The sequence below is a fragment of the Pristiophorus japonicus genome, chromosome 16 (assembly GCF_044704955.1).
Source record: "Pristiophorus japonicus isolate sPriJap1 chromosome 16, sPriJap1.hap1, whole genome shotgun sequence".
Lineage (NCBI taxonomy): Eukaryota > Metazoa > Chordata > Chondrichthyes > Pristiophoridae > Pristiophorus > Pristiophorus japonicus.
In genome coordinates, this window is record NC_091992.1 from 85,623,215 (window position 1) to 85,649,203 (window position 25,989).

Sequence of the window (25,989 nt, forward strand, 5' to 3'; positions counted from 1 at the left end):
CCACAAAGAATATAATTTTGACCCGAAATCTAGATCATTGTCAGAGAATGGGCCGAATGCCGACTATGGTTGACTACATATTGATTTTATGAGCATTCCATAGTTGCGATCAACTAATGAGGTTTTTATCACTAAGGATTTTCTTCTGGCCAATTTCCTTCCCTTCTCTCCTGCAGATATTGGGGCATTCTTTCTTGTCTAGTCTCCATTGTTGCCTGACTATCATATTGTACTAGAATTGGGCTGTGCCTGCGAGGGAAAGGGTGCATATAAGTTTTCCTGGCCCAGGTCCATTGCACAGGCCTGGGTACATTGCTTTCTTTTGGCAAAGCCTTGTGGTAGGATCGGTAGCTACACTCCTGCTCACTAGCCTCTGAGTCTTCTGGCTCTTGCTGGGGAGAATGCCCAAACATAGTCACTGGGGAGAAGGAGAGGTCATTCCTAAAGTGCCGCAGTTACTTTGCCTCTTGCTGTTTCTTTGGGGTTCTCCATGGACATGTGCAAACCCTGGGACCTGTGAAAGGTCCTTGGACATGTGCAGACCCTGGAATCTGTGAAAGGACCTTGGACAAGCCCGACTTCTGAGTTTCTTCGGCTGCCCCTCCATTTGAACACTCAATAGGCAAAATGAAAAGGAACGTGCGGCAAAAAGCTGGGTTTGCTCCTTCTGCCTCTTTTGCATCTTATGGTCGGAGTAGGCCAACTGCATGCTGAGTTGGCAAACCCTGGAAATCCCAGTATGGGCAGATACCCGATGTAACAAGTTTCTTTTTCTGCCCCGCCTACATTTCGCTTTTGCTGTACATGATAACTGAGAGCTCCCCAAATGCAACAAAACTGCCTTGCTTTCTCCCTATTGGCGTAAAATCCCACCGATTTTGGGCATCTTCTAATCCTGCGCCCAAGTGGTCATTATTCATGTGTGGGAATTGGCAGTGAGTAATGTTGGGCTATTTGACCACATATCCGCAGCATAACTAAGACCGCCTATTTCCACCTCGGGAACATCGCCTGTCTCCGCCCCTGCCTCAACTCATTCGCTGCTGAAACCCTCATCTATGCCTTTGTTACCTCTAGACTTGACTACTTTCCAACGCATTCCTGGCTGGCCTTCCACGTTCTACTCTACGTAAACTTGAGGTGATCCAAAACTCAGCTGCCCGTATCCTAACTCGCACCAAGTCCCTTCACCCATCACCCTTGTGCTCGCTGACCTACATTGGCTTCCGGTTAAGCAATACCTCAATTTCAAAATTCTCATCCTTATTTTCAAATTCTTCCATGGCCTCGCCCCTCCCTATCTCTGTAATCTCCTCCAGCCCCACAACCCCCGAGATGTCTGCGCTCCTCTAATTCTGCCCTCTTGAGCAACCCTGATTATAATTGCTCAACCATTGATGGCCGTGCCTTCTGTTGCCTCGGCCCCAAGCTCTGGAACTCCCTGCCTAAACCTCTCCGCCTCTCTACCTCTCTTTCCTCCTTTAAGATGCTCCTTAAAACCTACCTCTTTGACCAAGCTTTTGGTCACCAGACCTAATTTCTCCTTATGTGACTCGGTGCCAAATTTTTTGTCTCATACCACTCCTGTGAAGTGTCTTGGAATGTTTTACTATGCTAAAGGCACTATATAAAGACAAGTTGTTGTTGTTATTTTATTTTTGATGGCTGATCCTGTCCTCGCCCAGCATTCACCAATTATACTGACCCTTGGTGCATACATTGGATGATTCTTCACCCCTCCAGTTTTACCACTTCTGTCCTGAAAGCACCAAGTCAATCTAGGACCATTTCACTGGTACTTTACTTAACTGTCTAGTTATGAGCCTAAACCGAGCTACTTTACAAATGGAACAGTATCGTCAGATCTTTAGTTAATGAAGTGAGCCGAGTGTTTGATTGCAGTTGGAGAGATTTATTGCTGGAACTCCATTAACTTGTCAACAGTTTGGCTGATAGTAAATATTTCAACAACCTGGCATAAAAACGGCATGGCTCCTCCTTGCCTTGTTGAACAACGATATTTTCGAATAGTTCGCAAGTGCCATCTAGATACCAGAGAAATTCATTCCCTGTGCTGAAAGGGTGAGTGACTGGTTTTAGTAGTAATGGTAATACTTTCTTTATCTAAATCATGTTACTGTACTCTGATGTAATGTATTTATTTTCCGTCAAATATAACTGCTTCTGCACTTGGTTCATTATTTTAGTCATTTGATATATTGTCCATTTCTTCCATTCTAATATTATCATAGCTCCAATTCTTCCACAACAATTACTTTAAAATTGGACAATTTGTTTGATTATTTCGACTTCAGTCATTCTCTGTAGTATCCAGACCTGATATCACTGTCTGTCTTTTTTTGTTAGTGGTCGCACTTTTGCCTTTGAGTCAGAAGGCTGTGTGAGGTGTCGTCGTTTGTATGAGACATTAAACTGAGGCTTTCTCTCAGGTGGATGTAAAGTATCCCACCGCCGCTATTTCAAAACAAAATGGAAGAGTTCTCCCCGGTGTCCGTGCCAATATTTATCACTCAACCACCAACATTAAACAGATTATCCGGTCATTATCTCATTACTGTTTGTGGGAGCTTGCTGTGTGCAACTTGGCAACCGTGTGCCCTTTGTTACAATAGTGACTACATTTTTTTAAGTGCCTCATTGGCTCTAAGGTGCTTTGGGACATCCTGAGGCCATGAAATTCCTTTCTTTCTAGTGATCTATCTTTTTTCCCTCAGCATTATGGGCTGGATTTTCGTTTGGTTTGAGCTTCTGTTCGCACCGCGGAGGGTCAGTAATGGGTCGCCAAATGCTTAGCGCCCATATGGTCAGCTTCTAGCGCCCCGCCAGGGGATTTGTTGGTGGTTTTGCGGCAACGCCGAGCAGTACAGCCCGGGAGCATCGCGCCGGTGTGCAACGACCCCAGTTTCGACAGCGATGCGATATTTGGTTGGAATGGCACCCATAGCGGCCGGTAGTGACACCGCCAGAGAAAGCCGGTGGTCTGAGCTGCCCCGGGCCGCTACGGGAAGGAATGATTGAAAAAGGTAAGTGACATTGATATTTCTTTGGGGTTCGTTTGTGATTCACCTTTATTTGGGGAGTACTTTATCGGGTATTTTTTTTGTGTTTTTTGTCCCGATTTTTTTTTTGGCAGGGAGACCGCTCTTAGGGTTTTCCGAAGCTGGCTCTTTAGCAATGGATTTTCAATTACTCATCTGGCGTAGTGCCCTAAGAGAGGTGTGGAACATCCCCCTCAGTGACCCACTCCACACTCAGGGCGCAGGAACTAAATATTTCGGCTGCCGTCGCAAACCATTTTCCGGCGCAAAATTTCCCGACTCCATCGCCCTCAGAAGCCTCCAACCAAAGATCCAGCCTATAATATGTTGTTGATTGCAATTTAAAATTTATGTAAGTGTTACGCATGTCATGTTAATTCCTGCATCCACCTGCAAAAACTATTTCATTTGCATTTGTTTATATCTACTTTTCTGTGTCTCCTATGCATCATACCTTACTTCTCCCTTAGGGAAGATCATAATAATAACAGTAGAATTCTTATTGCCAACTTGGCCTTCCCTTTAGTTGTTGGCTGCTCATTTCTCATAGTATGAGAGTCTTCCCTTGGCCTTTCCCCCTCTGTTATATATTCCAGTATTGGAGTTCTTTTCTTTATCTTGGTGAGCATCATTTGCATGGTTCTTAGCTTTTCAAGCAACCATTCCATTATTCCTCTTTGCAACCCATACCATTCTGAGGATATTTCTATATCCCTGCATTGCAATGGTTTTCTAGATTTCTATGCCCTTCTTTATCAGGCTGCAATTTTGCTGGTGCTCAGCGGACCCGATAGGTGGCGGGTCAGCTATGAAAACGCGCACGCCTGCATTTCCCAAAGTTGGATCTACCAGCGCTGAGCAGACCCGACAGGCAGTGGCGGGGGACCCAATTAATTATTCGTGGCTTAGGTACAGCCATTTGACAATGTTTTCTTCCCAGATTTTTGAATTTTACAGGTCGCCCACCAGTTTTCCACTATACCTAGTCCTCGTCTGGGATGCTGAGACAGGAGGTCAGTGGTCATTGAATTAGCTGATGAGTTGACAGCTTCAAATGGCAAGTCAAAGCTCCCAACTGATTCAGATAGCTTCCCTTAAGCACTAGTTTCTATAAATGGCATTTCCACTACAGATTCAAAATGATGCACAAGTCTCCATCCAATCTGACCTTCTTATCTCTCTCACCATTAACCGATCGCTTCTATCATTTCTACTTCAACCGCCATCTATTCCATCAGCATGGGAGCACTTTATATTCTCTAACATTGGTCCACAGAATCTGATCACAATCGGCCCCAACATCAGCATTACCAGGCATATCGGCATCACCAACAACAACACCAACCTTCTCCACAATCAACTGATACTTCACAGGACATCAGGGATGGCCTTACCATGGCCACATTTACTTCACTTGATTCTGTACACCCTGGCTGCCACATGATGCGTAGGTTGGCACCACCCCAACCTGGTCCACTGAGAGGATAGACGGACCAATGCCTGTGTTCTTGATCAGGCCATCAACCCCAGCATCGAAGCACTGACCACACTCAACTTGCTCCACATCATCCGTATGCTCGACACGAGATTCCCAAAGCAAGTTCTCTACTCAGAACTCCTACATGGCAAGCAAGCCCCAGCATGGCAGAGGAAATGCTTCAAGGACACCCTCAAAGTCTCCTTGATAAAGTGCAACATCCTCACTGGTCCCTGGCCAAAACCAACCTAAGTGGAGGAAGAGCATCCGGGAGGACGCTAAGCACCTTGAGTCTCATCGCTGAGAGCATGCAGAAAACAAGTGCACTCAGTGGAAGGAGCGTGCGGCAAAACAGTCCCACCCACCCTTTCCTTCAACCACTATCTGTCCCTCCTGTGACAGAGACTGTAATTCCTGTATTAGACTATACTGAGAACTCATTTTTAGAGTGAAAGCAAGTCTTCCTCGATTTTGAGGGACTGCCTATGATGACACCAACTGTTATGTATTTAACCCTTGGCAACCTGTATCACACCACCACCAGAGGACCTACCTGTTGGAGTCCCAAGGGATCCCAGCATCCTTGGAAGCACGGTATATAAGCAGGCCCCCCCATGCTGTACCGGCACTCTGGAGTCTAATTAAAGGAGCTAAGGTCACACTTACTCATTGCTCACAGTACTCAGTTTCATCCTTCATCATGAGCGTAACACCAACAACACAAAGCATCCCTACAATACCCAAGCCATTCCTTTCACACTCATCACCATTTGGGTGGGGTACCATTTTGTCTCACCATTCACTGCAACTCACTAAGCCACTTCCAAAGGTGCACACAAATCTGTCTAAGAAAGCAAAGTATTGAAAATAAAGATTTCAATGTTTGACAGCACATTACCAGAGTAAGGGTGTGCAGGAGTAGGGTAGGGAAGGCAGGGTAATGGGGATGTGATGAGTGGCACAGCAGGATGAGATTGAGTGTGGCTTTGTACTTACGTTTCATGATCTACTGAGATCATTGAAACATTTGTGGCACTGCACCCAGGCCCTCCCGATCACATCCCTGCTTGTGCCCGTCTCTGCAATGTGCAACCAGGCTGTGTTGATCTCCTGGGGAGAACACTGACAGCACAAATGTCAAAGTAAACTTATGCATGGTCCCTTTAAGGAAACCTGCTGGTGTCTCGCCATTAAATGGCATCTTCAGACCCGTTTATTTCAATTGGCTGGGAAACTCGCTGGACGGGCTTAACAAGCCCAATCATCGGAAAGTCACGTCGGAGGCCGGGATGGAGATAGGTGCAGGGCCCCGCCACGGACCCGCTGAGGTAGGGAAAATCGCGGCCTCAGTGTCCATACTTAACATCTATGAACAACTACTGGGTATATCCTGATTTATAGAATTCTTTACTGATGTATTGTTTCAGATGATAAGATTCTCCACATTATGAGCTATAGTTTCCGCTTTGGGTGTTAATTGTGCCCAAAATTGCACCTGTTTTGCAAAGAGTTTTTTTTCTCGAGTTGCCACTCAAACTTATTTGCATATCGCCGAAAACAAAATTTGCGATGAACCAGTGCAATTGGGCAACATTTTAAAACATAATTAAATTAAAAGTAGCTTTAAAAATTATGTCTTGATATGTTTAAAAGTGGTAACTAGGTGCAGTTTGATTAATACTGCTGAAAATGGGTTTATCAATAAACCACCTGAGTAACCCGATTATAAGTTACTGAAAGTGACATTAAAAAAATGTACAGAACCATTTCCTAGTTGTATTAGGGTACAATAGTCAGTTTCTTAATCATTTTTTAAAAAATGTTCAAAAGCTTGTAAATCGTGCCTATTGGTGTTCTTGCATCCAAAAGAATCACAATTAGCGGAAACTCCCAATGGCGATTAATTCACCTTGTGGGCGGGCCAGTTTTGTAGGCGGGGCCGGCTTCTAGCGCGATGTTTTTAGAACTAGTGTCAAAGATCGCGGAAACTCGATTTGCGCTGGATGTAATTTGCGTTTAACATTCCGTGATTTTTTTTTTATGCGGGTTATGCCGAATAATTCAGGAGCGTTATTTAAACCAGTGCAGAAGCGTCTTTTTATTTTTTGGGTTAATTTCTTCATATCATTTTTCCCTTTATTTGTATATCTCCCATTTCTCTCAGTTTTCTCCTTTATACTTTTTTCTTTCTTTTTCAATCTTTCTTTGTATCTCTCCCGCCCGCAGTGAGGTTTGTTTATCCCATTTCTCAGAGCAATGTTAATGGTGTTCCACTGAAGTAAAGCACTTCAATCATGCAGAGATCTTTCTAATAATAGTGAATGGGTTGGTTCTAAGATATATTTTATTACTAATGTCAGAAATTGAATTTTGAATATGCATCATTATTAGTCAAACACAGAAAACTGCTGAAGAGAAATAAAAATATAAAGCTGCCTATTGTAGGAAAAAATAGGCTAACTAGGCCACACCAATTAATTGCTTCATCAATGACCTTCCCTCCATCATATGATCAGAGTGGGGATGTTCGCTGATGATTGCACCGTGTTCAGTTCCATTCATAACTCCTCAGATAATGAAGCAGTCTGTGCCTGCATGCAGCAAGATCTGGACAACATTCAGGCTTGGGCTGATAAGTGGCAAGTAACATTCACGCCACACAAGTGCCGGCAATGATCATCTCCAACAAGTGAGTCTAACCACCACCCTCAAATTTAACGGCATTACCAATGCCGAATCCCCCACCATCAGCTTCCTGGGGGGGGGGGGGTTACCATTAACCAGAAACTTAACTGGACCAACCACATCAATACTGTAGCTACAAGAGCAGGTCAGAGGCTGGGTTTTCTGTGGCAAGTGTCTCACCTCCTGACTCCCCAAGGCCTTTTCACCATCTTCAAAGCACAAGTCAGGAGTGTGATCGAATACTCTCCACTTGCCTGGATGAGTGCACCTCCAACAACACTCAAGAAGCTCGACACCATTCAGGACAAAGCAGCCCACTTGATTGACACCCCAGCCACCACCCTAAGCATTCACACCCTCTACACTTTGGCTGCAGTGTGTACCATCTACAAGATGCACTGCCGCAACTCACCCAAGGCTTCTTCGGCAGCACCTCCCAAACCCACAATCTCTAACACCTAGAAGGTCAAGGGCAGCAGGCGCATGGGAGCACCACCACCTCCATGTTCCCCTCCATGTTACACACCATCCTGACTTGGAAATATATCGCCGTTCCTTCATCGTCGCTGGCTCACCATCACCTTCTCAAAGGCAATTAGGGATGGGCAATAAATGCTGGCTTTGCCAGCGAGGTTCACATCCTGGAACGAATAAAATAAAAGGGATTGTATTTTGTAACTCGTGAATCAATGAATTACTGCAGCCCATTTTTTTTCATAATTCTATGGTTGGGGTCTATTTACCTACATGAAGGTCAGTGGACATTTTCTTCCTCAAGTTATTATGATTGCATTGGAAGATTTTCAGGATTCCATCGCATACAATCATATGGAAATGAAAGCTGAGAAAAGACCCGGTGGTCCATACTGTCATGGTGCAACTTGAGCACACTATCACCCCAACCAGCCCCTTTGCCCCAAAAAACAATCAGACAATCTCTTGGGAAAGGCAATGAAAGAGAGTAAAAAGTACGAGGCAAAGTTAGGGACAAAACTCTTGGAAATTGAGGGCAATCAAGCAAGTTCCAGGAGAGCACAGTAACCTGGGAACACATCCGTCCAACAACCATGTACCTTCAAAAGCAAAATACTGCGGATGCTGGAATCTGGAATAAAAACAGAAAATGCTGGAAATCTCAGCATCTGTGGAGAGAAAGCAGCATTAACGTTTCGGGTCGATGACCCTTCGTCAGAACTGGAGAGTGTTTAGAAAGAGCAGATTCTTAACAAGTACTGAAAGGGGGAGGAGGAAGAAAGAACAAGAGGGAAGGTCTGTCATTGGTTGGAAGACTAGAGAGATTAGAGAGACAAAAGGGATGATGGCTCAAATGCTAATGCCAGGAGTTAGAAAAACATTTGTCGAGATAAGGTGTGAATGGTGGGATTATGACCAACTGCCATTCGAGATAAGGAGAAAAAAAGAAAGGAACAGGCTCTGGGAGGGGGGGCGCGGGGGAGAGAAAAGGGAGCCAAAGATGGGCAGCAGTTACGTCTGAAATTTATGAACTCGATGTTGAGTCCAGAAGGCTGTAAAGTGCCTAAACGAAAGATGAGGTGCTGTTCCTCGAGCTTGCATTGAGCTTTGTTGGAACAGTGCAGGAGACTGAGAACTGAGAGGTCAGAGTGGGAATGCAGTGGAGAATTAAAGTGACAGGCGACTGGAAGCTCAGGGTCACACTTGTGGACTGAATGGAGGTGCTCCGCAAAGTGGTCACCCAATCTACACTTGGTCTCCCCAATGTAGAGGAGACCACATCGTGAGCAGCGAATACAGTAAACTAAATTGAGAGAAATACAAGTAAATCGCTATTTCACCTGGAAGGAGTGTTTGGGGCCCTGGACAGTGGGAAGGGAGGAGGTAAAAGGGCAGGTGTTGCATCTCCTGCGCTTGCACGGGAAGGTGCCGTGGGAAGTGGTGTGAGTGCTAGGGGTGACTGTGGAATGGACCAGGATGTCGCGGAGATGGCGGTCCCTTCGGAATGCTGAGAGGGGAGATGAGGGGAAGATGTGATTGGTGGTGGGATCTCGCTGGAGGCGGTAGAAATGGCGGAGGATGATCCATTGAATGTAGAGGCTGGTGCAGTGAAAGGTGAGGACAAGGGGAACCCTATCAAGATTCTGAAAGGGAGGGGAAGGGGTGAGTGCAAAGGTGCTTGAACTAGAATGGACACGGTGTCGGGCCATGCTAACCACGGCGGAGGCGAATCCTCTGTTGCGAGGTGGGAGGAAGTGTAGTCCAGGTAGGTGTGGGAGTCAGTGGGTTTAAAGTGAATACTGGTCGAAAGCCTATCCCCAGAGATGGAGACCGAGAAGTCGAGGAAGGGAAGGGAAGAGTCAGAGATGGACCATGTGAAGGTGAGGGAAGGGTGGAACTTGGATGCAAAGTGAATGAAATTTTCAAGTTCAGGGCTAGAGCAGGAAACGGCACTGATACCGTCACCAATGTACCGGAAAAAGAGGTGAGGAAGGGGACCTGAGTAAGACTGGAACAAAGAATCTTCCACATATCCCATGAAAACCTTCCCTTTTGTTCTTTCTTCCCCTCCCCCTTTCAGTGCTTTTCGAACACTCTTCAGTTCTGATGAAGGGTCATCGACCTGAAACCTCAGCCTGACCTGCTGAGATTTTGAGCATTTACTGTTTTTAATCCATATACCTTCTATGTTTAGTTATGTCAGCCACACTCAGGATTTCATCCAACACCCTTTTTAATGCTTGCAGTGAATGACCCTGAAATGTCAACAACTCCCTGAGAAGAAATACCTTCAGACTGCCAACCTAGTTCTATGTTTTTTGTAACATATACTCTTGTCCCCTGGCCCTCGTAATCTATCTAACTCAAATAACCTATCCACATAGACTGAATCTAAACATTTCATTATTTTAAAACCTCCATCAAATCTCGAGTAAAACATCCCAGCTCTCTGCCTGTAATCTATTTCTTTCAGCTATGGTCCTGACATCTGCACAAAACCTTTGTATCACCCACAAACCTACGGACAGTTCCCCGACACCTTTATCCTGATCATTGATTAAGATGGTGCAAAGCAATGAGTAGAAAAACAGTTCAAAATGTATATAGCCTTTGGTTTGCAGTATATTTGTTTCATGCATATAAATAGAAATAATAGATTCTGCATATATTAAGCATCATTCTCTTTCTGAATCTCATTGTTTGCATTAATATTCCATTAAGATCCTTCTCTCTGTATAACTCAGTCTTGTTGTGGCTTCACTGCATTCATTGAAAGTAGTGCAAAACAATTATTTAAGTTGAACATCCCAGTTGGATTGTTAAGAGGTAACTGAATATTAAGTCCTGGTACTTTCTGCCAGCTGTAAGCAAATGCAAAGTAGTTTTTGCCCCAACTGAATTGTTAAAGTGCATTAGCTTCATGTAAAATCAGGACTTTAATTAAAGTCTCGTAAAAGTAATACAAGGATTGCTCAAATTTGCAACACTCTGACCGACCATAAAATGGAAAAGGGTAAGAAGTTAATTAGAATATTCTTCTATTTTAATATACTGTCATGGGCCATGTTGTAGTGGAATATTAATTTGAAATCTTCACACTATGCTGAATTGTTGCATACGCAATGAGACAGCCCTACATTTGCACCTCTTTGCGCTAAATTAAACATTTATCAATGGCTGACAGGCTGCAGTTGGTGAGGAAAACAGTTTCCACTACCAATGTTCCATTGACCTATTTTGTCCCTTTGATTGCAAGCAGGGCTGGGAACTCAACATCCAGGGGTATTCAACATTCAGGAAGGATAGAATAAAAGGAAAAGGAGGTGGGGTAGCATTGCTGGTTAAGGAGGAGATTAAGGCAATAGTTAGGAAGGACATTAGCTTGGATGATGTGGAATCTATATGGGTAGAGCTGCAGAACACCAAAGGGCAAAAAACGTTAGTGGGAGTTGTGTACAGACCTCCAAACAGTAGTAGTGATGTTGGGGAGGGCATCAAACAGGAAATTAGGGGTGCGTGCAATAAAGGTGCAGCAGTTATAATGGGTGACTTTAATATGCACATAGATTGGGCTAACCAAACTGGAAGCAATACGGTGGAGGAGGATTTTCTGGAGTGCATAAGGGATGGTTTTTTAGACCAATATGTCGAGGAACCAACTAGGGGGGAGGCCATCTTAGACTGGGTGTTATGTAATGAGAAAGGATTAATTAGCAATCTCGTTGTGCGAGGCCCCTTGGGGAAGAGTGACCATAATATGGTGGAATTCTGCATTAGGATGGAGAATGAAACAGTTAATTCAGAGACCATGGTCCAGAACTTAAAGAAGGCTAACTTTGAAGGTATGAGGCGTGAATTGGCTGAGATGGATTGGCGAATGATACTTAAGGGGTTGACTGTGGATGGGCAATGGCAGACATTTAGAGACCGCATGGATGAACGACAACAATTGTACATTCCTGTCTGGCATAGAAATAAAAAAGGGAAGGTGGCTCAACCGTGGCTATCAAGGGAAATCAGGGATAGTATTAAAGCCAAGGAAGTGGCATACAAATTGGCCAGAAATAGCAGCGAACCTGGGGACTGGGAGAAATTTAGAACTCAGCAGAGGAGGACAAAGGGTTTGATTAGGGCAGGGAAAATGGAGTATGAGAAGAAGCTTGCAGGGAACATTAAGACGGATTGCAAAAGTTTCTATAGATATGTAAAGAGAAAAAGGTTAGTAAAGACAAATGTAGGTCCCCTGCAGTCAGAATCAGGGGAAGTCATAACGGGGAACAAAGAAATGGCGGACCAATTGAACAAGTACTTTGGTTCGGTATTCACGAAGGAGGACACGAACAACCTTCCGGTTATAAAAGGGGTCGGGGGGTCTAGTAAGGAGGAGGAACTGAGGGAAATCCTTATTAGCCGGGAAATTGTGTTGGGGAAATTGATGGGATTGAAGGCCGATAAATCCCCAGGGCCTGATGGACTGCATCCCAGAGTACTTAAGGAGGTGGCCTTGGAAATAGTGGATGCGTTGACAGTCATTTTCCAACATTCCATTGACTCTGGATCAGTTCCTATGGAGTGGAGGGTAGCCAATGTAACCCCACTTTTTAAAAAAGGAGGGAGAGAGAAAACAGGGAATTATAGACCGGTCAGCCTGACATCGGTAGTGGGTAAAATGATGGAATCAATTATTAAGGATGTCATAGCAGTGCATTTGGAAAGAGGTGACATGATAGGTCCAAGTCAGCATGGATTTGTGAAAGGGAAATCATGCTTGACAAATCTTCTGGAATTTTTTGAGGATGTTTCCAGTAGAGTGGATAAGGGAGAACCAGTTGATGTGGTATATTTGGACTTTCAGAAGGCGTTCGACAAGGTCCCACACAAGAGATTGATGTGCAAAGTTAGAGCACATGGGATTGGGGGTAGTGTACTGACATGGATTGAGAACTGGTTGTCAGACAGGAAGCAAAGAGTAGGAGTAAATGGGTACTTTTCAGAATGGCAGGCAGTGACTAGTGGGGTACCGCAAGGTTCTGTGCTGGGGCCCCAGCTGTTTACACTGTACATTAATGATTTAGATGAGGGGATTAAATGTAGTATCTCCAAATTTGCGGATGACACTAAGTTGGGTGGCAGTGTGAGCTGCGAGGAGGATGCTGTGAGGCTGCAGAGAGACTTGGATAGGTTAGGTGAGTGGGCAAATGCATGGCAGATGAAGTATAATGTGGATAAATGTGAGGTTATCCACTTTGGTGGTAAAAACAGAGAGACAGACTATTATCTGAATGGTGACAGATTAGGAAAAGGGGAGGTGCAAAGAGACCTGGGTGTCAAGGTACATCAGTCATTGAAGGTTGGCATGCAGGTGCAGCAGGCGGTTAAGAAAGCAAATGGCATGTTGGCCTTCATAGCAAGGGGATTTGAGTACAGGGGCAGGGAGGTGTTGCTACAGTTGTACAGGGCATTGGTGAGGCCACACCTGGAGTATTGTGTACAGTTTTGGTCTCCTAACCTGAGGAAGGACATTCTTGCTATTGAGGGAGTGCAGCGAAGGTTCACCAGACTGATTCCCGGGATGGCGGGACTGACCTATCAAGAAAGACTGGATCAACTGGGCTTGTATTCACTGGAGTTCAGAAGAATGAGAGGGGACCTCATAGAAACATATAAAATTCTGACGGGGTTAGACAGGTTAGATGCAGGAAGAATGTTCCCAATGTTGGGGAAGTCCAGAACCAGGGGTCACAGTCTAAGGATAAGGGGTAAGCCATTTAGGACCGAGATGCGGAGGAACTTCTTCACCCAGAGAGTGGTGAACCTGTGGAATTCTCTACCACAGAAAGTTGTTGAGGCCAATTCACTAAATATATTCAAAAAGGAGTTAGATGAGGTCCTTACTGCTAGGGGGATCAAGGGGTATGGCGAGAAAGCAGGAATGGGGTACTGAAGTTGAATGTTCAGCCATGAACTCATTGAATGGCGGTGCAGGCTAGAAGGGCCGAATGGCCTACTCCTGCACCTATTTTCTATGTTTCTATGTTTCTATGTTTCTATTTCCAGGGAAATGATAATCTTCATGGAATGGCAAGTTTTTCTGTTGGGGCCATAGCAGGGCAACTAATGGCATCTGCCATTAGTTAGACTTGCCCTTGCACATGTAGCTTTTAGAGCTTTTTGCGTGGCAAGTTGCTGAAAGTGTGAACTGGTAACGTCACAGTGAGGCAGACCGGGCATCTGGGACATGGAGTGAACAGGATAAGCAACTGTGCACCTCCTTAACCAATCAGGTTGAAGGATTGTGAAATTAACAGTGCAAGGGCTGAGGAGGGTGAATTAAAGGGGGGTGAATTCAATGTCAAATCGGGTAGAGATAGAGAGAGGGAACAAAAGATTGGATTAAGAGATAGAGAAATAGAGACAAATAAGAAAAGTAACAAAAAAAAATGTATTAACTTTAAATTTGTTATTTTTTAACCACAACAATTAAAACCTGAAGGAATGAGACTCCACAATTGTAATCATTCATTTTCAGTGCCAGACGGGTTGATTGAAGCAATTAACAATTATCTCATCGTTAAAAAGGGTACCTGGAGTGAAATGGGCAATATTTCACTTTCTGTGGTGGGTTTAGTTCGTATCTGCCACCCAAATAAAGGCCAGGCCAACAGCCTGGCTACATTCGATCAGCTCTGCTGGGCAGGCCACATTGTTCGTATGCCTGACACAAGACTCCCAAAGTAAGCACTCTACTCAGAACTCCTTCACGGCAAACGAGCCAAAGGTGGGCAGAGGAAACATTTCAAGGACACCCTCAAAGCCTCCTTGATAAAGTGCAACATCCCCACCGACACCTGGGAGTCCCTGCCCAAAAACCGCCCTTAGTGGAGGAAGTGCATCCGGGAGGGCGCTGAGCACCTTGAGTCTCATCGCCGAGAGCATGCAGAAACCAAGCGCAGGCTGCGGAAAGAGCGTGCGGCAAACCAGTCCCACCCACCCTTTCCCTCAATGACTGTCTGTCACACCTGTGACAGGGACTGTGGTTCTCGTATTGGACTGTTCAGTCATTTAAGAACTCATTTTTAGAGTGGAAGCAAGTCTTCCTCAATTCCGAGGGACTGCCTATGATGATGACAGCAACTTCACGCCGTTCACTGGTGAGCCAGATGAGGAGATGCCAGTTTGGTGAAGCTAACGGTGGAGCAGCACAACTCGGACAGCAACTCTTGGATATTTGAGTTGAATCTTTGGTCCCTGGTCGCTCTCGGAATTCTGGGCCATGTTCAAACAGTTGGGTTTTCATTGGCTGAACACCAGCTTCAAAGTTGGATGATTTGTTTGGTCACATTGTAGACACAGCAGGGTCGATCTTTGACGTGTAGAAAGGCATCAAACCCAGATGGGCTGCCGCTGGATGAATAATCTTTTCTAAATATATTGAAGGTTAAGAAAGCTATTTTTAACGTGGTTTTTTTTCTTTTTTGCTTGCCTACTATTTGTTCAGCTGCTGCTTATGGGACAACAGAAGGAGCACTTTCATACTTAGCACTTTTAGTAGAGAATAGCTGCTGTCATTCATGACATAAGCCTCTGCTTGTTTACATTGTCCTATGTCTCCTTTTGTGTTCATTTATTAAAGCACGAGGTTTATTAAGCCTCAAAAAGCTTGATGTCATCCAGGTCAAAGCAATGTGCTTTGAGCCAGATTTTGATGCTTAGGGGCCGAAATTGCCTGTCTGAGAAAGGCCTGGTGCACGTAGAGCAATGATATCATCACCGTGCATGCCGACCCGTTATCGCCTCACGCCAATGCGAAGTTGCGATGGGGTGATACCACCGACAGCTTCGCGGGGCAAAAAGCTGTGCTGGCTGGGGCGCCCCGGCCACCAACCTTTCTGTGTTGGCCACTGGAACGGCTCAGCCGCCAACATGTAGCCCGGCCGACGCCCGCCCTGGTGGCCCAGTGGGCATCACTAAAGCGGCTGCAGAGTTCGCAGCGGCCCTGCCCTTTAAAATAAGGGGAGGGGCTTTGTGACGCGTAGGTGCAACGTGGCACGTCTGTGTCGCGCTGATGTCATCAGCATGGCACTGATGTGCTGAGAGTGGCGCTGACTGTGTAAAACATTGCATCACATTGCAGTGTCGACTGTGGCTCAGTGGGTAGCACACTTGCCTCTGAGTTAAAGTGTGGGTTCAAATCCCACTCCAGGGACTTGTGCACATAAACCTCTGCTGACACTCAAATGCAGTGCTGAGGAATGCTACACTGTCTTTCAGATGAGATGTTAAACCCAGGTCCCATCTGCTTTCTCAGGTGGATGTCGAAGATTCCATGGCATGATTCTGAAGAAGAACGGGGGAGTTATCCCCGGTGTCCTGGCCAATATTTCATCATCATAGGCAGTCCCTCGAATCGAGGATGATTTGCTTCCACGTCAAAAAGTTCACAGGTGTTTCAGTAAAGGACCTAAAATTCTAGGACCCGAACTAAATCTTGAAGGGTGGAAGATGCCTGTGCGTGGACTTTTTTAAATGTGTGGTGGCCGTTGCACACCAGCCACCACACGGGATTGACAGAGCTAGGTCTTGGTTCAGTGGCAAAGATTAACCAAGACGACTAGAGACCTGCTCTGCTGCGCACACATCACAGTGTGGGCTAGCCTATGCTGAGCCTGGGCCCCGACCACGTCCCTCTACAATCTGTCGCCGCTCCTTCAACCACGCTCCAATCACTGACCTGGATCTTGGTGAAGTCCCTCTTCACTGCCGTTGCTCTCCTGCTCCAGCACGTGCTGCCCCCTGGAGTGGTATGCCGCATCGAGGGGTATGTTGGGTATATATTGATTTCACTGGCTCACTCGCTGCTTCTTCAGATGAAAAGGTGTCTTGTGTGGTTTCTTCTCTCCGTCTCAATATGGAGGGTTGGATTCTTGTAGGGGCAAAGCAGCGAGGCAAGACAGAGAGCTGTGTCCACATGGCATGCTTTTATATTCCAAGTGCGTTTAAACCTCAATTAACATAACACAGATTATCTGGTTATTATTGTTATATATGTGGACTTGTATTTACTCTGTACAGCCACCAGCGGGCTCATCCCCTGGAGTCACAAGGGATTCCATAATCCCTTGGGAGCACAGGTATTTAAGAAGGCTTCACAGGTTGGAGAGGCACTCTGGAGACCTGCAATAAAAGACTAAGGTCACACTTTACTTTGAGCTCACAGTGTTCAGTCTGACTCTTTCTCCATACACAACAACTGGCGTTGAGATACAGATAGCGAACCCAAAGATGAAGAGAACAGTGGGCATCCTGAAGAAATTCTCGGAGGGAGATGATTGGGAAACTTTTGTGGAGCGACTCGACCAATACTTCGTGGCCAACGAGCTAGATGGGGAAGATAGCGCTGCTAAATGAAGGGCGATCCTCCTCACCATCTGTGGGGCACCAACGTATGGCCTCATGAAGAATCTGCTCACTCCAGCGAAATCCACGGAGAAATTGTACGACGATTTGTGCAAACTGGTCTGGGAGCATTTGAACCCAAAGGAAAGCGTTCTGATGGCAAGGTACCGGTTCTACACCTACAAAAGGTCTGAAGGCCAGGAAGTGGCGAGTTATGTCGCCGAGCTAAGATGCCTTGCAGGACATTGCGAATTTGACGGACATTTAGAGCACATGCTCAGAGACTTTTTCATACTTAGCATTGGCTACGAAATCATACTTCGCAAACTTTTGACTGTAGAGACCCCAACCTTGAGTAAGGCCATAGCGATAACCCAGGGGTTCATTGCCACCAGTGACAATACGAAGCAAATCTCTCAGCACACAAGTGCTGCTACAAGTACTGTGAACAAAGTGATGTTGTTTTCAAATCATAACGTGCAGGGCAGGTCACATACCTGCAGCTGCATGTCCACAGATGACTGAGTCCACCATCAAGGGTGATGAATGCAAGGCCATTAACACCTTGTTGGCGCTGCATGGGTTATCATCGTTTCCATTCATGCCAATTCAAAGAGTACGTTTGCAAGGGCTGTGGAACAATCGGACACCTCCAACGTGTGTGCAGGCGAGCTGCAGAGGCTGTTAAACCTGCAAACCACCATGTTGCAGAGGAGGACAGATCCACGGAGGATCACGATGAACCAGAGCCTCAGATAGAGGAGGCAGAGGTACATGGGGTGCACATATTCACCACAAATTGTCCACGAAAATGCTGAATGTTGAACTTAATAGACTCCCGATGTCAATGGAGCTGGACAGGGGCACGAGCCAGTCCATCATGGCCGAAAAGACTTTCGAAAGGTTGTGGTGCAACAAGGCCTCAAGGCCAGTCTTGACTCCAGTTCGCACGAAACTAAGAACTTACACTAAAGAACTGATTCCTGTAATCGACAGTGCTACCGTAAAGGTCTCCTATGATGGAGCGATGTACAAGTTACCACTCTGGGTGGTACCGGGCGATGGTCCCACGCTGCTCGGCAGGAGCTGCCTGGGAAAGATACGCTGGAACTGGGATGACGTTCGAGCGCTATCGCCCGCTGATGATACTTCGTGTGCCCAGGTCTTAAACAAATTTCCTTCGCTGTTCAAACCAGGCATCGGGAAATTCTGAGGAGCAAAAGTGCAGATCCACCTAATTCCGGGGGCGCGACCCACCCATCACAAGGCGAGAGCAGTACCGTACATGCTGAGAGAAAGGGTAGAGATCGCTAGACCGGCTGCAAAGAGTGGGCATCATTTCACCGATTGATTTCAGCGAGTGGGCCAGTCCTATTGTCCCAGTCCTCAAGGGAGGCGGCACCTTCAGAATCAATGGCGATTACAAAGTAACTATCAATCGTTTCTCCCTGCCGGACCAATACCCACTACTATTTCCGACGACCTCTTTGCAATGCTGGCGGGAGGAAAGACATTCACGAAGCTGGATCTGACTTCAGCCTACATGACGCAGGAACTGGAGGAATCATCAAAGGTCTCATCTGCATCAGCACGCAAAAAGGTCTTTTTGTTTATAACAGATGCCCATTTGGAATCCGATCAGCGGCGGCGATATTCCAGAGAAACATGGAAAGTTTACTGAAGTCGATCCCGCACACCGTGGTCTTCCAGGACGACATCTTGGTCACAGGTCGGAACACAGTCGAGCACCTGCAGAACCAGGAGGAGGTTCTTAGTCGACTCAACCACGTGAGACTCAGGTTAAAATGCTCGAAGTGCGTTTTCCTGGTGCTTGAAGTGGAGTTCTTGGGAGGGAGGATTGCGGCGGACAGTATCAGGCCCAACAACGCGAAGACGGAGGCAATCAAGAACGCACGGAGGCCACAGAACATGACAGAGCTGCGGTCGTTTCTGGGACCCTTGAATTACTTTGGTAACTTCTTACCGGGTCTCAGCACACTGCTAGAACCACTACATGTCTTACTACGAAAAGGGGGCAAATGGGTTTGGGGCAAAATGGCTTTGCAAAAGCGAGAAAATTGTTACGCTCAAACAAATTGTATCATCCATGTAAGCGTTTGGTACTAGTATGTGATTGTCGCCATATAGCGTCGGGTGTGTATTGCAACAAGCTAATGATTTCGGGAAATTGCAAACAGTTGCTTATGCATCCAGGAGTCTGTCTAAGGCTGAGAGAGCCTAGAGCATAATTGAAAAAGAAGCATTAGCGTGTGTCTATTGGGTAAAGAAAATGCATCAATACCTGTTTGGGTGAAAATTCGAATTGGAAACTGACCATAAGCTACTTATATCCCTGTTTTCCGAGAGTAAAAGGATAAATACCAACGCATCGGCCCGCATCCAGAGATGGGTGCTCACGTTGTCCGCATACAACTACACCATCCGCCACAGGGCAGGCATGGAAAACTGCACCGATGCTCTCAGTAGGCTGCCATTGCCCACCACAGGGGTGGATATGTTGCAGCCTGCAGACCTAGCCATGGTTATGGAAGCATTTGAGAGTGAGCAATCACCCATCACTGCCCGGCAGATCAAAACCTGGACAAGACAGGACCCTTTATTATCTCTAGTCAAAAGCTGTGTGCTTCACGGGAGCTGGTCCAGTGTCCCAGTGGAAATGCAGGAAGAGATAAAGCCGTTCCAGCGGCGCAAAGGTGAAATGGCTATACAGGCAGACTGCCTTCTGTGGGGCAATCGAGTAGTGGTCCCCAAGAAGGGCAGAGACACCTTCATCAATGACCTCCACAGTACCCACCCAGGCATCGTAATGATGAAAGCGATAGCCAGATCCCATGTGTGGTGGCCCAGTATCGATGCGGACTTAGAGTCCTGTGTTCACAGATGTAATACATACTCGCAGTTAAGTAATGTAACCAGGGAGACGCTGCTAAGTTTATGGTTTTGGCCCTCCAAACCGTGGTCTAGGGTACATGTCAACTATGCAGGCCCGTTCTTGGGTAAAATGTTCCTTGTGGTTGTAGACGCATACTCCAAGTGGATTGAATGTGAGATAATGTCGGCTAGCACGTCCGCTGCTACTACTGAAAGCCTGCGGGCCATGTTTGCCACTCACGGCTTACCCGATGTCCTGGTGAGCGACAACGGACCATGTTTTACCAGTGCTGAGTTCAAAAAATTCATGACCCCTAACTGGGTCAAACATGTCACATCTGCTCCATTTAAACCAGCGTCCAATGGTCAGGCAGAGAGAGCAGTTCAAACCATCAAGCAAGGCTTGAAGAGGGTAACTGAAGGCTCACTGCAGACTCGCCTATCCCGAGTCCTGCTTAGCTACCGCACGAGACTCCACTCACTCACTGGGATCCCACCTGCTGAACTGCTCATGAAAAGAGCACTTAAGACAAGGCTCTCGTTAGTTCACCCTGATCTACATAAACAGGCAGAGAGCAAGCGGCTTCAACAAAGTGCATACCATGATAGCGCAAGTGTGTCACGCGAGATTGAAATCAATGATCCTGTATTTGAATTAAATTATGGACAAGGTCCCAAGTGGCTTCCCGGCACTGTTGTGGCCAAAGAGGGGAGCAGGGTGTTTCAGGTTAAACTTTCCAATGGACTAATTCACCAGAAATACTTGGACCAAATCAAACTCAGATTCACGGACTATCCTGAGCAACCCACCTTGGATCTTACCATTTTTGATTCCCCAACATACGCAGCAACCGGCACCACGGTTGACCATGAAGCAGAACCCATCATCCACAGCAGCCCTGCAGGGCCCAACACTCCAGGCAGCCCAGCAAGGCCAGCTGCACAGCAGTGCAGCGAGGGCCCAACAAATGATTCAACAACACCACCTTTCACACCGAGACGATCAACCAGGGCAAGAAGAGCCCCAGATCCCAAATTGACTTACATTGTAAATAGTTACATTCTTGACTTTGGGGGGGGGGAAGTGTTGTTATATATGTGGACTTGTATTTATTCTGTATAGCCACCAGAGGGCTCATCCCCTGGAGTCCCAAGGGATCCCATAATCCCTTGGGAGCACAGGTATTTAAGGAGGCTTCGCAGGTTAGAGAGGCACTCTGGAGACCTGCAATAAAACACTAAGGTCACATTTTACTTTGAGCTCACAATGTTCAGTTTCTCCATACACAACAATGCCAGTCATCTGAAGAGGATAATCCAGGTTAAATACATCGCCACTTGCACAGCAGAATAATGCATGGTGTAACACTCCTGTTTGAAGCAATGTATCCTGTGACTTTCCACAGTAATGTCTGTTGGTTTAAATAATATTATCCTTATGTAATATGACGCCATCTACAAATAAGATCAAGAATATAATTTAAAAAGCACATTAATTGAGAAGTTATTGGTGCTTTAGTCACAAATCTAGAGGGCTGTAATTTCGGCTTTTAAGGTTTTAGGGCGTGAATGACGGTGGGGCAGTTCTGATACCGCCTGGAAAAAGTTTGCGCCTCAGTTAGCAAAATTGGGCAGCTGGGCCCTGAGTGTGGGGCGGAGCGCTAAAGGAGGCGTTGCATATCTCTCTTAGGCCGCTCAGCTGGCTGAGCAGGTAAAAATCCCGAGCTAAACAGTCGGCCTCGGAGCGCTCTTTAGAGAGGTCTGGAGAGAAAAAGAACCCTGAAAAAAAAACGGCAAAAACATTCTCAAAAAATACCTCATGCCACCACAACATGAATCATAAAAAAAATAAAATAACAATCACACTTACCTGAGGTCAGCATTACTTACCTCACTGCAGTCGCTACAGTAAGTGTAAAAAAGGCTCTTAAGTGCCTGTCAACGAGCTGATAATCATCTGAATTGGTTTCCCTGCTGCTGGCCGGTTGGGATGGCTCCGCAATGACTGACGCGCCTGGGGGAAAGGTGTGTGGGAGGGAGATGACAGCGGGTTTTCATACCTCTGAGTCCAACTGTTCCTGTATGTGTACTGGACCTCAGAGTTCTGGATTGGATAGAATAATGAAGGACAGGACCCACTGAATCCTTAAGTCCGCAATCTATTCATACATCTCAAGCTCTGGTACCTGGGCAAGTTGGTGGTGCGAGGAGGTAGCAGACATCATGCAGGAGCTGGCAAAAGAGTTAGGGAACATTACCAAAGTTACGGTGGCAGTGGTAGGCTTTAAGGACACCTTCAAAAATAGGGAGAAATGTAACAAGGTGAGGGGTCATGATGGTTCTGTCATGAGTAGTGGAGCAGAGGGAACAGTAGATGCACAGTTGTACAGTGTTAGAATAGCAGAAGATGTGAGGTGGAGCATAGGGCTGGAGGAGATTGCAGAGGGAGGTTGCAATAAGGTCATAGAAAGATTTTCAAGCAAGGGCATCGATTTTGCAATCAATGCGCTGAGGAATGGGGAGCCAGTGGAGGCTGGTGAGGGCAGGAGTGATCAGTAACCAGGGGACATACAACAGAATGGGAGCTGGGTGGTAGAGTCATGGATGAGTTGTAATTTGAGTTGGTGGTGTTCAGGGACAAGAATGTTGGAGCTATTGAGCCGGGATTTGATCAAACTGTGTAAAATATTTGCCCAGGTACTAGAACTTGAGATGTATGAATAGATTGAGGAGTTAGCCGCTGTGGCTCAGTAGGTAGCACACTCACCTCTGAGTCATGAAGAATGTGGGTTCAAGTCCCCCTCCAAGGACTTGAGCACATAAATCTAGGCTGGCACCCCCAGTGCAGTGCTGACAGAGTGCTGCACTGTCAGAGGTGTTGTTTCTTGGATGAGTTGTTAAACCAAGGCCTCATCTGCTCTCCCAGGTGGATGTAAAAGATCCCATGGCACTATTTCGAAGAAGAGCAGGGGAGTTATCCCTGGTGTCCTGGCCAATATTTATCCCTCAACCAAAAGAACAGTTTATCTGGTCATTATCACATTGCTGTTTGTGGGAGCTTGCTGTGTGTAAAATTGGCTGTCATGTTTCCAACAGTACAACAGTGACTACACTCCAAAAGTACTTCATTGGCTGTAAAGCGCTTTGAGATGTCCGGTGGTCGTGAAAGGCGCTATATAAATGCAAGTCTCTCTTTTAAGGATTCAGTCTGCTGGTCCTGCTCTTCATTATTCTAGCTAGTCAAAATTCTGAGGTTCAGTGCACACACAAGAACAGTTGGACTCAGAGGCATGAAAACTGGGGGCAGTGCAGCATGTTGATGCCTCAAAGAACTACATCAGAAAATCAGAATTATACCCTGCACAGTGACCTCACCTTTAACTTGTTAAATGGAAGACGATGAATGGCGTTCAAACGATTTCTCCATCAATAGTGAAGATGCTGGGGAAAGTAATTTGCTGGCCACTAAATACAGAGAGGCTTTTAACTGGGGCAGAGGGTGAGTTACAAGGAAAGAGGGGGCAGAACAATTTCCCATCACATTTAACACCTTTTTGTTAAAGTGCAGATCTTCTTTGTACCCAGTGTATTGTTCCTGCTTAAAACAAAATTATAATTACACAACATGGGGTGAAACTCTTAATGAGAAATTTTATAATAGAGGGACATATATATATATATATATATATATATATATATATATATATAAAACCAAGTATATTGTACACCGCCACATCAATAATTTACTTGGCATGCACTGTATAGCAGCTGTATGGAACAAATGCGATGAAGCTCATATTGAATCCTGCTCAGGTTCTTCCATCTCCAATTATCCCTCAGTTTATTAAGCATTCAATTATTTACATTACAATAAAAGCTGTAATCATAACTCAGATTTCCCATTTAGAAGATTGGGCAAAATATATGTTTCAGTTAAAAGTCCTGAGTTTCTGGAAATCAAATCCCTATGTGTAATCATTGCAAGTCTCCTGTATAATTACACTCACTGACCTTAATCAGAAACCTGATAAAAGCTGCAGCCAAGGAGAACTCAGGTTTGTTCTGCAATTCCAAAGTAGACTGACCTCTGCCTGGTGGCAATAAAGATGATTCAAGCGGGGGTGTTAGGCTATCAATAAACACAGCTAAAAGGAGAAATTATCTGCAAATAAATTGGTTTTGAAGTCAAGGTTTGAAAAACAACAAATCATTGTTTCTGGTTCCATTAACAACTCAAAGGAGAGACCAATGGAATATGACTAAAGTTGAGCAGGAACTCTCTTGATTCTTTAATTGAATTAAAAGGTGTTGAACTGAGCCATGCAGCGCAGGAAGTCACGGGTGGGAGGGGCATTAAACAAAGAAAAAAAAGAGTGTGCATTTATATAACGTCAGGATGCCCCAAAGCAGTTTACAGCTAATTAAGTATTTTTAAAGCATAGTCACTGTTCTAATATAGGAGATGCGGCAGTCAATTTGCACACAGCAAGCTCCCACAAGCAGCAATGAGAAATTACCTGATCATGTTTTTTTTGTGATGTTAGTTGAGGGATAAGTATTGGCCAGGATACCAGGGATAACTCCCCTGCTCTTCTTCAAATAGTGCAAGGGAATCTTTTGCATCTACCCGAGAGGATTTAATTTCTCACCTGAAAGATGGCACCTCCAACAGTGCAGCGCTCCCTCAGTACCACATTGGAATGGCAGCCTAGATTTAGTGCACAAGGCTCTGGAGTGGGTCTTGATCTTGAATCCGCAACTTTCTGACTCCGAGGTACGAGCACGCTCGCTGAGTTATGCCTGACACTTCTAGTATTGGCTTCAGCACCCCTGGGCTAGTCGCCGAGAGCATGCAGAAATCAAACGCAGACAGCAGAAGGAGCGTGTGGCAAACCAGACTCCCCACCCACCCTTTCCTTCAACCACTGTCTGTCCCACCTGTGACAGAGACTGTAATTCCCATATTGGACTGTACAGTCACCTGAGAACTCACTTTGAGTGGATGTCGAGGGACTGCCTATGATGATGATGATGATTCTGATGACTATCCAGTGACTCCTACTGGATAATTTGGGCATGTGAGGATGTTGGGTGAGGACAAGACCAGGCTCAACATGGCCGACAGGAAATCTCTGGGCTCCCCTATGTACTAACCTGTCTTTTGGGTGAGATGTTAAACCGAGGCCCCGTCTGCTCTCTTAAATGGACATAAAAAATCCCCATGGCACTATTTCGAAGAAGAGCAGGGGAGTTATCCCCGGTGTCCTGGCCAATATTTATCCCTCAATCAACAGAACAAAAACAGATTATCTGGTCATTATCACATTGCTGTTTGGGAGCTAGCTTGTGCGCAAATTGGCTGCCTTGTTTCTTACATTACAACAGTGTCTACACTCCAATACTACTACATTAGATGTAAACGCTTTGAGATGTCTGGTGGTCATGAAAGGCACTATATAAATACAAGTGTTTCTTTCTTTCTTAATCGAAGAAGCAATGAGACTCTAACCAACAGTTTCCAAAAAGGTGACACAGCCTCAAAGAAGTTAACATGATCTCCCAACTAGCCTTGAATGCAGTCCTTATGGTGTGTAAATCAAGGAGTTAGGCTGAAAGCGGGACATGGACCTTGTCATAAGTTAAGCTGCAGGTGTCACCAGCATTCCATCACTTCCATTGCAGTAGACGAACTTGAAGTCCACAAGTGCAGTCTTTATCAGAGGTGGATTTAGAAATTCACAAAGGAGGATGTAAATGCTGAAGGCATGGGAATTATTTTCAAGAAAGTTTTGGGAACATGATATAGCCCCTTGCTGAAATGTTGCTTTTTGACAACTCATTTTCTGCCATGCTGTAATTCAGCATTTCAACCCAAAAAATAAATTCTTCTGGAACGGTTATTGATATTTTAAATACAAAAATACAGGTACTTGAATGGACTTCAACTTTACAGGGTCAAGCTTCTTTCATTGGTAATTTAAACCCAGATATAAAAACCTTTTACAA